Raw genomic sequence first — 13421 nt, 5'->3', positions numbered from 1 at the left:
CCAAGTAGCCGGACTTGCTGCTAATTTAGAATAGCTGCCTACTCTGTGCAAGAATGCTTTACTACAATCTTATTGAAACACCTGTTTTTAATTTCATTCTGTTACAAAGGTATCCTTGCTGAATAGGCCATGGTTCTTGGGTAGGGGTTTGGGGATTTTTCTTGTGAAAGGGCACATTAGAATCTGATGTTTTATTCTTGTGAAGGTACTTGTTTACTGTAACAGAATTACCCCTCAACTTCCTTTTTCATAATCAAAACTCATTAGACTCTCAATTAGTCTAAGCATGTGCGCTGGCTCTCAGGTAGTTCTTTGGTTCCTTCTGCACTTTTTTAACTATCTCCTTAAGTTTGATGCCAGAGCTGAATGTAATATTCCAGAATCTCTTATCAGTGCTATAAAATCTTGACTTCAAGTTTTATTCCATCCTTGTTTTTCTCTCATTCATTTGTCTGTCCTCTGGCTTGTGGAGACAGCACTGATTATACTTTTGTGACTTGTTTGTCTAACCTGCTGTTAAAATGACGATAATTGATGGGGATTCCACGACCTCACCAGGCAGCTTAACTTTGTCTTTAAATACTTTGCTATTAATTTTCTATTGCATAGAAATCTTCCTTGCTGCAATTCAAACATTTTATTGCTTTTTCTGTCTGCTGTGGATACAGAGAACTAACTGACTCTTCCTCCCCTCAGTATTCTGATCTGTAAGCTTGGTGTCCCCAGTTCTTTCAGCCTTTCCTGGCAGGTAATATTGTCTGTGTCTGGTAGCTGTTCTCTTGTGGCTTTTCTTCAGCTGTTCCTGTCTGGCTTGAAGACCTGTGTTCAGACTGAGTTGCAGTTGTCCCTCTGAGACTTATTGGAGCAGTATTAGGTGGAAGGATTATGTCATGTGTCACATAAGCTATACATCTCAAGGTAGCATTAGCTTTTCCCAACAGTCTGACCTTGTTGACTTCTCTTTTGCATGGAGTCACCTATGCCTATTTGGTTATTCATGGTAGTTCTATCAAGATCTTGCTTTTTAGTTTGGCCATGAGAAATTCTCAGTAATTAAGACTGTCACAAACATTAATCACATAAATCATGACATTTATTCTTTCTCCCCTGTGTAACTCTGTCATGGAAGAAAGTTGTACTGGTTTGACATGGCTTGTTTTTGACAAAACCAAGGTGGCCGTTCCTCCTCTCTGTATCATCTAAGTGCTTAAAAAGACTTGTTTGAATATATTTGACTAGCTTTTCTGGGAACTGAAGACAAGCCAATATTATTCCTCAGGTGTTTCTGCCCTTCACCATCCCTTTTCTTTCCCTCAGTTTTTGGGTTTTATTTGTTTGTTTTTGAGGGGTGAGGTTGTTTATTTGCTTTAAAGAAAGAGTTTGTGTAATTCACCTTTTTCTAAGCTTCTGATATCTCAGGCATCTTCTGTGAGTTTTCAAAGATAGGATTATTGATTTTGAGATGGCTCAGAGGATTTCCTGAGCAACTTGGTTGAATGTTATCAGATCTAGCCAACTTGGGAAAAAAATGTAAGTATGGGTGTTTCCAATAATAGGGTGACTCTGGGTGGGTATTTTACCCATTTATTTGTAGTAATTGTGCTAGTCACCTGCTTGTAGTTGATCTCTTTAGTGAGGACTTCATTAATCTGTTTTCCCTCTTCATTCAGTAATGGACAAATTCTGTTAGTAGTGGTAGTGTGCTGATAGAATGATTTCTTAGTAGCCTCAAGCTGTTTTGTGAGAATTATTTCATTTTGTGCCTTTAGCCTTTTTGATTTGTCCCCTGTATTCTCTTGCCATTGTTATGCTTGTTATTCCCTTTCTGTGGCTTTTTCTGAGTCATTATTGTCTTGCAGTGTTTTCTATCCTCTTGCTGTGCTTGGTTTTCTTGAATTTGTTTGTATCTATTGTGTCATTTGAGAATTAGCTCTTCCTTGCCTTAGACTTGCCTTCTGCAAGCTCTTATTTAGTGATGTTAAATATGTCTCTTGCTGTTCTTCCTTCCTTTCCCTCTTCAGTAACCATTGACTTGACACTTCCAACGAAACTGTCTCTCATTGTTTACTGTCAACCACTTCTTTCTTGCTGGCTACAGCTAAAGGAAAAGTCTCTGGTTGCTTTCGATATTTAAAAAAAGTTCCTTGAACTCTCACTGGAGTTCTGCTATGTTCCATTCCCAGTAGGTGCCTAGGTTCCTAGTACCTCCTTGTAACAAAAAGTCCTGTGCTTTTTTTCACTCTTCCACCTGCTCAGAAAAGGTATCATCTGTCTGTCCACTGTTTTTGATGGTCTGTAGTAAGCTTGCAGCTTGATAGCACTCATGGGCTTTCCTCCTTTTATTATTTGTAGACTTCCAAGATACCTCTCTCTGCATTTGTGATGCTTACATCCTTTAGATATAGGGCATAACACCCCTGGGCACTTGGATTTGTTTGTTTTGGTTGGTTTGTTTGTTTTTTCTATGAACTGACTGTATCCTCTTTCTGTTAGTATTCCAGCTGGGAGTGGACTCTTATGGAGTAGATCATAGTCTTGATCATGTTCAAAGAATTCTAGCTCCTTTTCTTATGCTTCATACATTAGTATGTGTACTTCTAAGACTGATGGATTGGTTGCTTGTTTCTTATGAAGTTTGTGTGAATAATTACTTGTTTTTATTTTAGGCTTTTGTTCAGGTTGCCCTGGTACGTCATCTTTGGACTCTTGATGCTTTGCTTGTGATCCTAGCGTAAAATATTCTTCACTCAATTTAACAAGCAGGAAGAGCTGCTTTTGTGTGTTAATTCCTTGAAATCATCTGCATTCTCACCTACCAGTGCATGGAACCTCTTCATGTGATCAGAGAAGCCAATGCTGTTCTCTGATGGCATTTTCAAACACATGGGGTTGTCTGCCGGATGAGTTTGCTCCTCACAGTGTTAGGATATGGAGGGCTGATAGGGAGCTTCTTATTCATTCTTGGTTATTTTTAGCAATATAACTAGCACCCATGTGTATAAGCAGCCACGAGCAGTAGCTGGTGTGATGAATGAACATTGAACAGCTTTCTGTTCATGTTCAAGTTGGTACACATCTGCTTGTTGGTTAGGCCTGATATATGTGATTTCTGCTCCTCTTAAGAGTTGCTTCAGACAACCACTGTTGTTTTCTTGGATCCAAAGGAGGCAGAGAACAACTGGAGCAGTATGCAGCCCTAGGTATGGCTGGCAGACAGCTTGTTCTCTACAGCTTTTTCTGATACAGCTGTTTAGCTGCCTTTGGCTTTGGCAGTCTCTTCATAGATTGCTTTAAAGACATTGCAATCACAGTGTCTCAGCTCAGCTGCCTCCTGCTTCTCCTTAATGCCCTCTCTGTTCCCCCCCCCCCCCCCAAAAAAAACCAAAACCAAAAAAAAAAAAACCCCAAACCCCAAACAAACCACAAAACCTTACACCCAACCCCCTGAAACCACTAAGACAATCTGTAATGAAGGATTTACTGCACTGTATGTTTTTCTTGTGATCGTCCTCAGAACAGGAAATCTAAGCAACTGTTGCGACCAATCCAGTCCAGGACTTAGATTTGGCTTGCTATCTGGATATAGCCCTTGTGTCTTTGGGTCAGGGAACATTTGAGATGAGAGTTTTGGAGATGCCACTTTTCCTTTTTAGTTCTGGTTATGTATGTTGTGATCATGGTTGGCTTCCTGCTATTAGCACCCCTGCCTTTTGCTTCTCTGCTTCTTAAGTTGCAGCAGTAAATCAGATGCTTGGGTCAAAGGACTTCAAGCTTTACATATTTCCTCAGTTAATTCAGTAAATTTCTGGTCCCTCCTCCCATAGTGGTAGTTGAAGCATACCGTGTGTTATGTTTCAGTAGTGTATTTCATGTGGCTATAAGAAATTTAATACATGATGTGATGTGTGCGTGTACAGTGGACATGTAGAGCTGGGCTGTTTAGGGATAATGAAGTGCAAGGACTGAGGTCATCTGCTATGAATATTAGCTTAACTTGTGGTTTTATTAACTTTGTAGTGATTTCTTAGAAAGATAACCTCTGAATGCAGTTCTGATGTTAAAGCTTACTTGCTGCATCTTCTCCAGTAATTTTGCTGATTGCTCTTAAGTTTAGCTATTAAACTAGGACTCTGCTTCTTATTGATGCTGATTTTTGCAGAATTGAAGGAGCTTGGAACTGGAGAATTATTTCTCTGCCTTGTATTGTCTGTGTCATGTCCGAGTACAGCGTATGCAATTTGCCTGACAGTTCTGTTTCTCTGTTGTGGGAACAACATGGCTAGTTTTAGAAACTGTATTTGGTGGATCCTTCTGAAAATACCCTCTCCCGTGCATGGCTTGACTTAATAGGAGATTTTGCTGTCAAGAGTGAGTGTGTTTAACCCTTTACCACTTACCAGGTGAGGTCATTTTCTTGTAACATAATTCCTGAAATAGAGCATCTACAGTTGTATCATTGAAGCTACATATTCAAGTAATTAATTCCTAAATGTTGTCTTACGCACTTAAACTTGCCTTTGGGTGAATGTTTCTTACTGTTCATAGGGAAAGTGCTGGCACTTTTTTGTTGTTGTTGTTTTTGTGCATAATCCTATTAATTCTACATATTTCTCTTCAGGATTGAAGTATAAACAACAGATTAAATCTCTAACAACTCTCTACTAGGAAAAAATGTATATGCATGGTTGTTACCTGTCAGGGCTAGTTGAGAGAATTTTGGGGTGTTTTAACTACCTGCTCAGAACACTTTTGCCATTGTACTGGGGAAAAGAAATGCTTGAATTGTCATTATTAGCTTTTGGTATTTTTTTAGCACATGTGGCTGCATAATTGCTGGAAAAAAGTTGAATATTTTTCTAGTACAGGAAAGGCAGAATCCTGGTAGGAGGTGGATTGGCTCTGTTCTGCTGTGTCATATTTGGCTACAAAGAAGGGAAGCATTGCATGTGGGATATGTGCTCCTAAAGAATTTGTGATGCATGTAATTAAAACAAAATCTCTTTCCCTCCCTTTTTCCCCTGGAGAGTCTGGGTTCTTGGTGGCTGCACATCTGGGTATTACAGACCCAAGTCTTTTTTCACTCAAGTCTGAGCTTGTCCACGCTCAAATTAGTTCTGTTATTTTGTATACCTGCTGCCATTTCACTTGTCAGCTAGGGAATAGCATTTAATGCTGTGCAGAAAACTCTTTAAATATAATTAATTACTATACTTCAACCAGTAAAAGACATGATTTCCTCCTCCTTCCCTTATGGCTTAATATTACATTTGATTTTAATTTGGTTGCAGGTTTTCAAGTTTGCTTTATCTTGCAAATTGTCCATACCTTTAAACAAAACTTAAAATACTAATTTTTTCTGCTTTTTATTTTAATTGCAGTGTTAAAAGGTATGCAAGACCCTTAAAAACTACTCGAGGCAAATTTCCCTTCATCTCCCCTGCTGCAAATAGAATTTAAAAAACCACCCAGAAGACAAAGGGAGCTGTTCGGGTTTTGGCTGGGATAGAGTTAATTTTCCTTCTAGTAGCTGGTATAGTGTTATGTTTTGGATTTAGTGTAAGAATAATGTTGATAGCATGCTGATGTTTTTAGTTGTTGCTAAGCAGTGTTTAGATTAAGTCAAGCATTTTTCAGCTTCTGATGCCCAGCCAGCAAGAAGGCTGGAGGGGCACAAGAAGTTGGGAGGGGACACAGCCAGGACAGCTGACCCCAACTGGTCAAAGGGGTATTCCATACCGTGTGATGTCATGCCCAGTATATAAACTGGGGGGAGTTGGCGAGCTGGGGGGACGGATCGCTGCTCAGGAACTAACTGGGCATCGGTCAGTGAGTGGTGAGCAATTGCGTTGTGCATCACTTGTTCTGTGTGTTCCAATTCTTTTATATTAGTGTTGTCATTTTATTATTGCTATTATTATCATTTTCTTTCTTTCTGTCCTATTAAACTGTTTTTTATCTCAACCCATGAGTTTTACTTTTTTTTCCTGGTTCTCTCCCCCATCCCACTGGGTGGGGGGGAAGTGAGTGAGCAGCTGCATAGTGATTAGTTGCTGGCTGGGGTTAAACCATGACAGCAGCTCATACATTACAATTGAGTTGCAGATATATTTGGGCAACTGCAAAGTTTTTTCATGTGAATAGTGATAAAAATGTGAAGGGATCTGGGCAGTTTTTTTCATACTGCCTATCTGTAGAAATACTATAAAATGGCTTTCGTTAAGTGATTGAACTTCATTTGAAATAGATCTTCACTATCCCAATCTTTAGTTCTGCTTCACATCGTTCATACTGTGACTGATAGTCTTTTACTTCAGTTTGAATGTATTCCAGGACATTTCACTCTGCTTTTCCTGTCCTCAGTTTAATTCTTGTCTTCCGCCCACCCCCAGTGCATTTGCAGAGAGAACTTCATTGCTTTGCTAAGCTAAATGAACCAGGCCTCTTGCTGATGACCCCCTTTGGCTGTCACTGTGTCTATTCCAGTTAGTCATTTCTTGAAGGTGGTTGACCAAATGAGGTCTCCTCCAGAGGGCTGTGAAGCAGTACTAATACTTTCGAGTGTCTCTTGAAAACAGGGTGGTGCATCCTGGAATCGTGTTTCCTTGTCACAGTCTTGGGGATGGGCATAAGCCCTTGGTATAACCAAATCCTCCCCATTAGCTTCCAAATCTTGATGGAGAATTAATCTCAGAAAGGATATTTGGTTGCAAATACAGCACAAGACACTTATCAGTGTCTCTGACTTTTTTTAATGTTCCCTTAAGATGTGAAATTTCTTGATTTGGAGCTGGGAATTGAAAAATTGTGACAGTTGGAAATGTAAAATATGAATAATTATTTGAATAAGATGAAAGGAAGAAGTTACAGAATTATTAGTACAAATCATTTAATATGCATGTGCATAGTGATACTTCTTAAAAAATAACCAATTTCTAATAATGTATTTTTCAGTTTATGTGCAGTACTTCAGATCAATGCAATGCAAAATACAAAGAAGATAAGGATATTAATTGCTGCTGGCTTTAATCTGAATAAATGGTCTTATTTAGCCAAGTAATTGGTTGCGCAAGTGTAGGCATGCTGTAGTTTCTTGGTTACACACAATTTAAGAGCTGAAAGCCTCATACTTATTGTAGTTTGTTGGGTTTTGTTCTGTTTAAAAACATTTTTCTTTGAGAAGAATGAAGATATAATTACAAAAAAGATGAGCACAAGCTTATGTCATAGTTTGAAGCCTTCTGATTTGTATTTCATTTTTTTACTTCAAAACGTATGGCTTTGATTCTTTCTGTCTTCACCATTTCTTTGCTAAAGGGTCATTGTTTTAGTATGCTGAGAAAGCTGTAATATTTCTATGATAAATCCTGTTTTACCTTCCTCCCTCCCTTAAGGTTAAATACAGATACTTTTTTTTTTTTAAATTATTAATTCTTAATGACCAAAACTAATGTTTTGTTTTATTCTGGAAGTGAATTTTTTCTCTATTTGTGATGCTATGGGGAGATGGCTCATCAGCTGAGGGCTGCCCATTTGTACAAACAGTGATGCTTGTAGTTTACAAAGTGAAGTTTGACAGTTGGATAAAAGTGCAGCTTTAGGCTTCTATTTCCACCCCCCACCCCCCTGAGAGCAATATCTTTCATTTATTGCAATACAGTGTGAATTTCAGTGTTGTAGATGATACGTATTTTTCTAGTATGCGTTTATAGATTTAAGCATGGTATAAATTGTGATTCTGATACTTTTAGTTTTTTGTAAGATGAGACAGATGGTTTTAGGTTGAAAGGAAGATAAAATGACAAGATGGGACTTGCAAGCATAGGCACTTTTCGTGGCATCAGGGATCTGTTGCTTTCTCCTGTATTGATCCTTCTCCACTGGAAAGCAATTAACCATTAACCACCAGAGACTTCGGTTGGTGCAGGTTCACTATCGCATTAATAACCGTTGCTTGGAAGCATACATCTTCCTTGAGAATGAACTTATGCAGGGCTATGGGGATGGCTGGGGAGTTTTATCTTCAGGGTTGGGGTAGCACTGCATCTAGTGTTTACTGCTCTTGAAAAAGTAAGGGTGACTTCAGCTTGTTCACTTCTGAATGCAACAGAAGTATTTTTGTTCCTAGGTGATTCCAGCTTTTTGTCCTGGTTACAGGGAATTCTGCTAATGCTGTTGATCTTTTTGTGTTGACTTGGAAGAAAACGTGAGATTTTATTGATAAAGCTTCCAGAGGATATAATGACTTGGAAAGGGATAATAAGAGCTCTCAGATGATTAAGGAAAACCAGTATTTGTTATATGCTACAAACAAACAGTATTCATGCAAGTGTTGCCAAATTTTGTGTGACTTAGCTAGATAGACAGACTGACCTTGGGGGTGGCTGTGCTGATGGCCTGTGCCTAGCTGCACTATTTTGTATAAAGAAGACAGACTAGCCTGATCCTTGAATCTATTCACAATCAAACGGAGGAGTAGGGAGGTTGTTTTGTATCTGGCAGGGACTTCTTCCTCAGTGCCACCAGTTCTTATGGCTACCTAGTAGAAAGGGTCATGCTAATTGTCTGTGTTCCTGAGTTCCAAGGACCTGTTTTCTAGCTCTTTCCAGTTTCTCAGAAGGTAAGGAATAAATGGCTCATCAGATAGAAGTGTCTGAACACATAACAGAAGAAAAGTGATGATGGAGAGTAAACAAATATAATGAAATTTGCTAATTGATTCTGAGCCCAGATGAATTCTGGTTTAGATCATTTATTTGCTACTTGCAATCTTTGAATAGGGATTACACTAGATCGTATCTTCTGGAAAAAGCACCCAAACAGGAATCAATTCAGGAAGGTCTTTGGCCTTTGTTAATACAAACTTCATGAGATCATGTGCCAGGCGGTGCTTAATATTTTTCTTAAGTACAGCTTATGTAGCTTTGTTTTTAGTGGTGGAATTCAATTTAGAGTGTCTACAGAGCACAGCAGGACTTCTGGTAGGGTCTGGACGCTTCATTCTACAAAGCAACTGTGTGTGGTGGTTTTTTTTGTTTTGTTTTGTTTTTTTCTTAGGGTATTATTTGATAGTGATTAGTTGTCACATCAGACTTCTTTTAAAAAAAGGTGGAGGTGGTGGATTTTATTGCAGTGGTTGAGGTAGGAATGAATATACTCATCTGTAAGTTTCATGGAATGAATAGTTTAAGACTGCATCATTCAAATTAATGTCCAAGGAAGTAATTTGTCCTTGTGTAATAAAACAAAACAGATGAAAAACCTCTTCTTTGAGTATAACCTTGCTTTAACTTCCAGTTAAAAAGTTAAGCGATTGTAGATCATTCTGTCTTGAAACTCCGATCTGTATCCCATTATATCTTTTTAATTTTGGTTTGTGAATGCTTCCTAGTTCCTGCAGAGATCATAGCTTTTTTGTGTGTGCTAACATTTTCATATTGTGGCATTATAACCTGTGAACTTCTTATTCCTAACAGATGCTCATTTCCTGAAGGGTGTGTTTTAGATTGATTCAGCTAAAAGAAAAATTGAGTGTGCTATTGAAGAATGCGTGAGAGGAAGGGCACAGAATATAGATGTTGCTCCCTTAAAACTCATTACAGAGTAACAGTATCTGCCTTCTTTTGAAAGTACTACTTCAAAGTTGTCTTTTTGAGGTACTACTGAAAAAAACTTTCCCAAGATAGTTTCAGGCACCTTTATTTGCAGAGTAGCTTATTTTATTTAAGATGGATGTGTTTCTGAGTATAGCTTTTTGACAGTCAAGGTTTGATGGGTTTGTGGTTTGTGCATTTAACTAGCTGTTTAGACTTCAGTCTATTCTGATTACTGTGCTAGAGTAGAATTGTTACATCTTGGCTCTGAGGACCCAAAGGAAAAAAAGATGCAATAGGTAAATAATCGGTTCTGTGTAAATCTACCAAAAGTGTTGCTTTTACCTATTTTCAGAGGACTTGAGTCCTTAAAGAACTACAAGTAGAAGGAAGACTGGTTTTTTTCCTATTCTGCATTGTTCAGTGTTGTCCGATTTCCTTCCTCCCAGCTCTGTTTTTGAGGCTTTTGTGTGTGTCTGGTCATACTGAAAACAAAACAAACCCTTGATTACGTATACTTTTTTGCACTGACTTGTTAAAGTTATCTATGTATTTGATCCGGATGATGCTAACAGTGCATGACCAGCACTTTGCCAAACCATGGGGGGGGGGAAATGCCTTTAACTTTCTCCAAGTACTAATATTATGCTTTGTGTTGAAAAACAGGGCTGTGTACAGGTGACTTACCCTCCTCCTCCCCTTGCCCCTGTGATGAGCCTGTCAATAGTTGACATTTTATAAAAATTCTTTGACACAAGGTCTTGTTGGCCAAGTAACTTAAACTTGAGTTTTAGCAGGGGGTAGTAGAGACTTGTCATCTTGTTCTGTTTTAGGGTACCTCCCAAAATGGGTGAGACAGGGACAGCCTCTCCAAGAGCCTCCCAACCTCACTCTTAACTCAAAACTTCTGCTAAATCAGAAAGTATTGGTCTTTTTGAACAAGTCCCGTATATGCCTACTACTTACGCTACTTATACTTTTTATAATTCCTCTCCCTAGATTGAACATCTATAAAGGCTTCAACTAGAAAAAGTATTTCCTTTGAAATAATCTCAGTTTCTGTTGAAAACTCCTTTGATGTTTTGACTTAGTAGCAAAGGTCCTAAGGGATTTCACTGCTGGAGAAGAAGCAAATCAGGTTTGGGATCTTGGGGGTGTGGGGAGAGGAATAATTTTGTTGGAGTTTTGAGTCATTCATAGTAAACTTGCTTTGTTATCTATATGCAAGGTAGAATGAGATTTCTAGATTAAGCCTTCCCACCCTCAGCTTGTCAGCTCGTTTGACATCAACAATTTATTTTAGGAATAGCTTTTACTAAGCTGTGGAAATACCGTGTTGTGTTTACTTAAATCCAAGTGATAAGTTTTAATAATATGACTTGTTGAAGACGGAAGGCCTTCAGAGAACCTGTCTTGCAGGTTAGTCAAATTCTGTAATTATGTGATTTTACTTAATAAAGAAAACACCGGAAGTCAATGTTATTACATTGAAAAGATTGAAATTGCAATAGAAGTGTCACTAAAATTATTGAAGTCTTGTAATGTTGACTGTATATGAATAATGAGGAAAATTACAAACAAGAAACCTATTTGTTACATTGGCTAAAGAGGGATTTACCTGGGATCTCACAAACTATTTTAGCAGTAGCACAAATCAAAAGGAATAGAAACATTTTGCTCGTAAGAATTTTCTGTGGAGGTGCTTGGATAGTGAGTACCTAATTTTGAATTAATATGATGACTGTCTATTGCTAATTATATCTTAAAAACTTTTAATAGATTTATCTTAATATGTTGTTCCTAATATGAAGTAATATCATACTTCACCTTTTGGAGGCCTAAATAAGTGACCTGCTTGACAGCAGCCTTGTTAGCTCCTCGAACAAGTATTTGAGTTTGTAATTGAGTGCAACACTGGTGCTGTCTGCTTGGCATTTTCCGATCTTTTGCTTGTCTTTACAAACAAAATGAGTGTGAATTCTCAAGTTAGATGAATTATCTTTTCCTGCTGCCAGCATTGTCTCCCTTCCCCCTTCATAGGTTATTTCCTGTGGTTAGCCCTTGAGTACATAATTCCCGCTGGCTAAGCACGATGGAGGGAGCATGACAAAATGGGCTAGTGTACTTTACAGTCACAATATTTCCAACTTGCCCTGTCCAAATGTATATACGCAAGATCATACATAAGTCAGTTTTAGTAACACGCTGTTGATTATCATAGCTAGTTGATATATCTCACAGCTAAGATGGTGTTCTGTAGCAAATCTGCTTCCACAAATGTCCTCTGTGACCAGGAGGGGGGTGTGCAGTCACGTCATGCTTAGCTCCTTGGCTGTCGAGTGGAGTTTTGGCTTATTTCTAATTCAGAACAGTTTGGTAAGGTTTTATATTTGACTGAGCTCTCTGGTATGATGTTAATGATTTCTGTGAAGTACGATAGCTATTGAACATAAACGTGCTGTGTATTAGATACCAGCATAAGTAAGGGTTGAGTCGACACGTTAGCTGTATTGATGTGCAGTGCTTTCTGCCATCTGGAGCCTCTGCCAGGTTTCTCACTAACGCTTTACTCTTGGCTGTTGTTCAACTTCTGGCAACTTCTCTTTCTCCTGCTACTTAATTATTTCAGACTTAAAAGGTAGTTTGTTTATATTTGAGTGTAATATTCAGATTTTGTATCCAGAGAGTCACAAAAGCCTTGTGACACTCTTTGGAATGCTTGTTCTTCTGTAGCCTTCACTTTTGTATATCCCTGATAACTGACGTAAAGATTTAAAGGTTCTCTGAAATTGCGTGTAGTCCAGTAGCGTTTTAAAGGAGTACCAAGGGACTGACTTCATGCATCACTGACCTGTTTATGGATATATTTTTCTTCATTGAACAGTCTTCTAATCTCAAGAATGTGGACTACATGAGAATAATGCAGGCTGGGCTGAGAAAGGATAACTTACCTGTTTGTGAGTATTAATGCCCAGAATAGCATGCTTGGTAAAATGGATTAAGAGTCTGCAAAATTAATCAGTTGGCCAGATCACGTGTTGGCTGCCTTAATGTGGATATTTGAATTTTAATTAGTATCACCTCATCTTTGCTTTCTCTGGTTTCTATTTGGTACTTCAGCATCCTTAGTAAAAACAAGGATCTTTTTGTGTAGGAAACCTTCACAGCTTTCCCCGTTGGTGACGTTTGCAGCTAATCAATAATTACTTTTTCTGTCAATCTCTCTCCTATAATACCAAGACTCCCTGGCAAGCAATTGTGTGTTAGTAAGTATAACTGCATTCTGTTCAGTGTCATTGAGGTGTGTGATTATCACGTTAAAAATTTAGGTGTTTATAATGTCAATTTCTTAAGCAAAACACTCCTGCTTCTAAATCAGGGAGGGATACTATGGTAGTTTGTTCATCTTCTATTGCTATAGTTACAACTATTTGGTGGTCTTTATTCATATACAACCTGTCCCCCTGAAACCAAAGGTGTGTTTCACTATTGCATCACATTAAACCATGACTATGTTTGGAAGTAGGTACCTCTGAACTTTTCGCTGTTGCCAGTCATTTACCAATTTCCAAGCTACTGCCTAAAAGCTTTATGGAATTGGATTTTGTGTAACTGATGTCAAAAGAATTTTTTTTTTCTCTGAAATAATGATAATAAACTCTGATAGCTGCTTGAGTTTCTTGAGTGTTGCTGTGCCAGCAAAACTGGAAGTGTGTTGCATATTACTGATCATTTTCCTGCCTGTTGTTGGGCATGTTAATTTTGCATTCTTCATACTCCAGTGCTAGGAAGAAAACTATTATTTAATCTTTTTAAAAATACCATTTCAGT

At 38.3% G+C, this 13421-nt stretch overlaps 1 protein-coding gene across 2 annotated transcripts in view; it reads left to right on the top strand.

Moving 5' to 3' along the window:
- The window catches only part of FAM193A (family with sequence similarity 193 member A), an 81782-nt gene that overhangs the window by 13894 nt on the left and 54467 nt on the right, over positions 1 to 13421 (top strand). The gene's annotated exons all lie outside the window — the stretch shown is intronic.

This window comes from Haliaeetus albicilla, chromosome 1, assembly GCF_947461875.1.
Source record: "Haliaeetus albicilla chromosome 1, bHalAlb1.1, whole genome shotgun sequence".
Classification (NCBI taxonomy): Eukaryota; Metazoa; Chordata; class Aves; order Accipitriformes; family Accipitridae; genus Haliaeetus; species Haliaeetus albicilla.
Note: the sequence above shows the minus strand (reverse complement) of the source record. Positions and strands in the feature narration are given on the sequence as shown.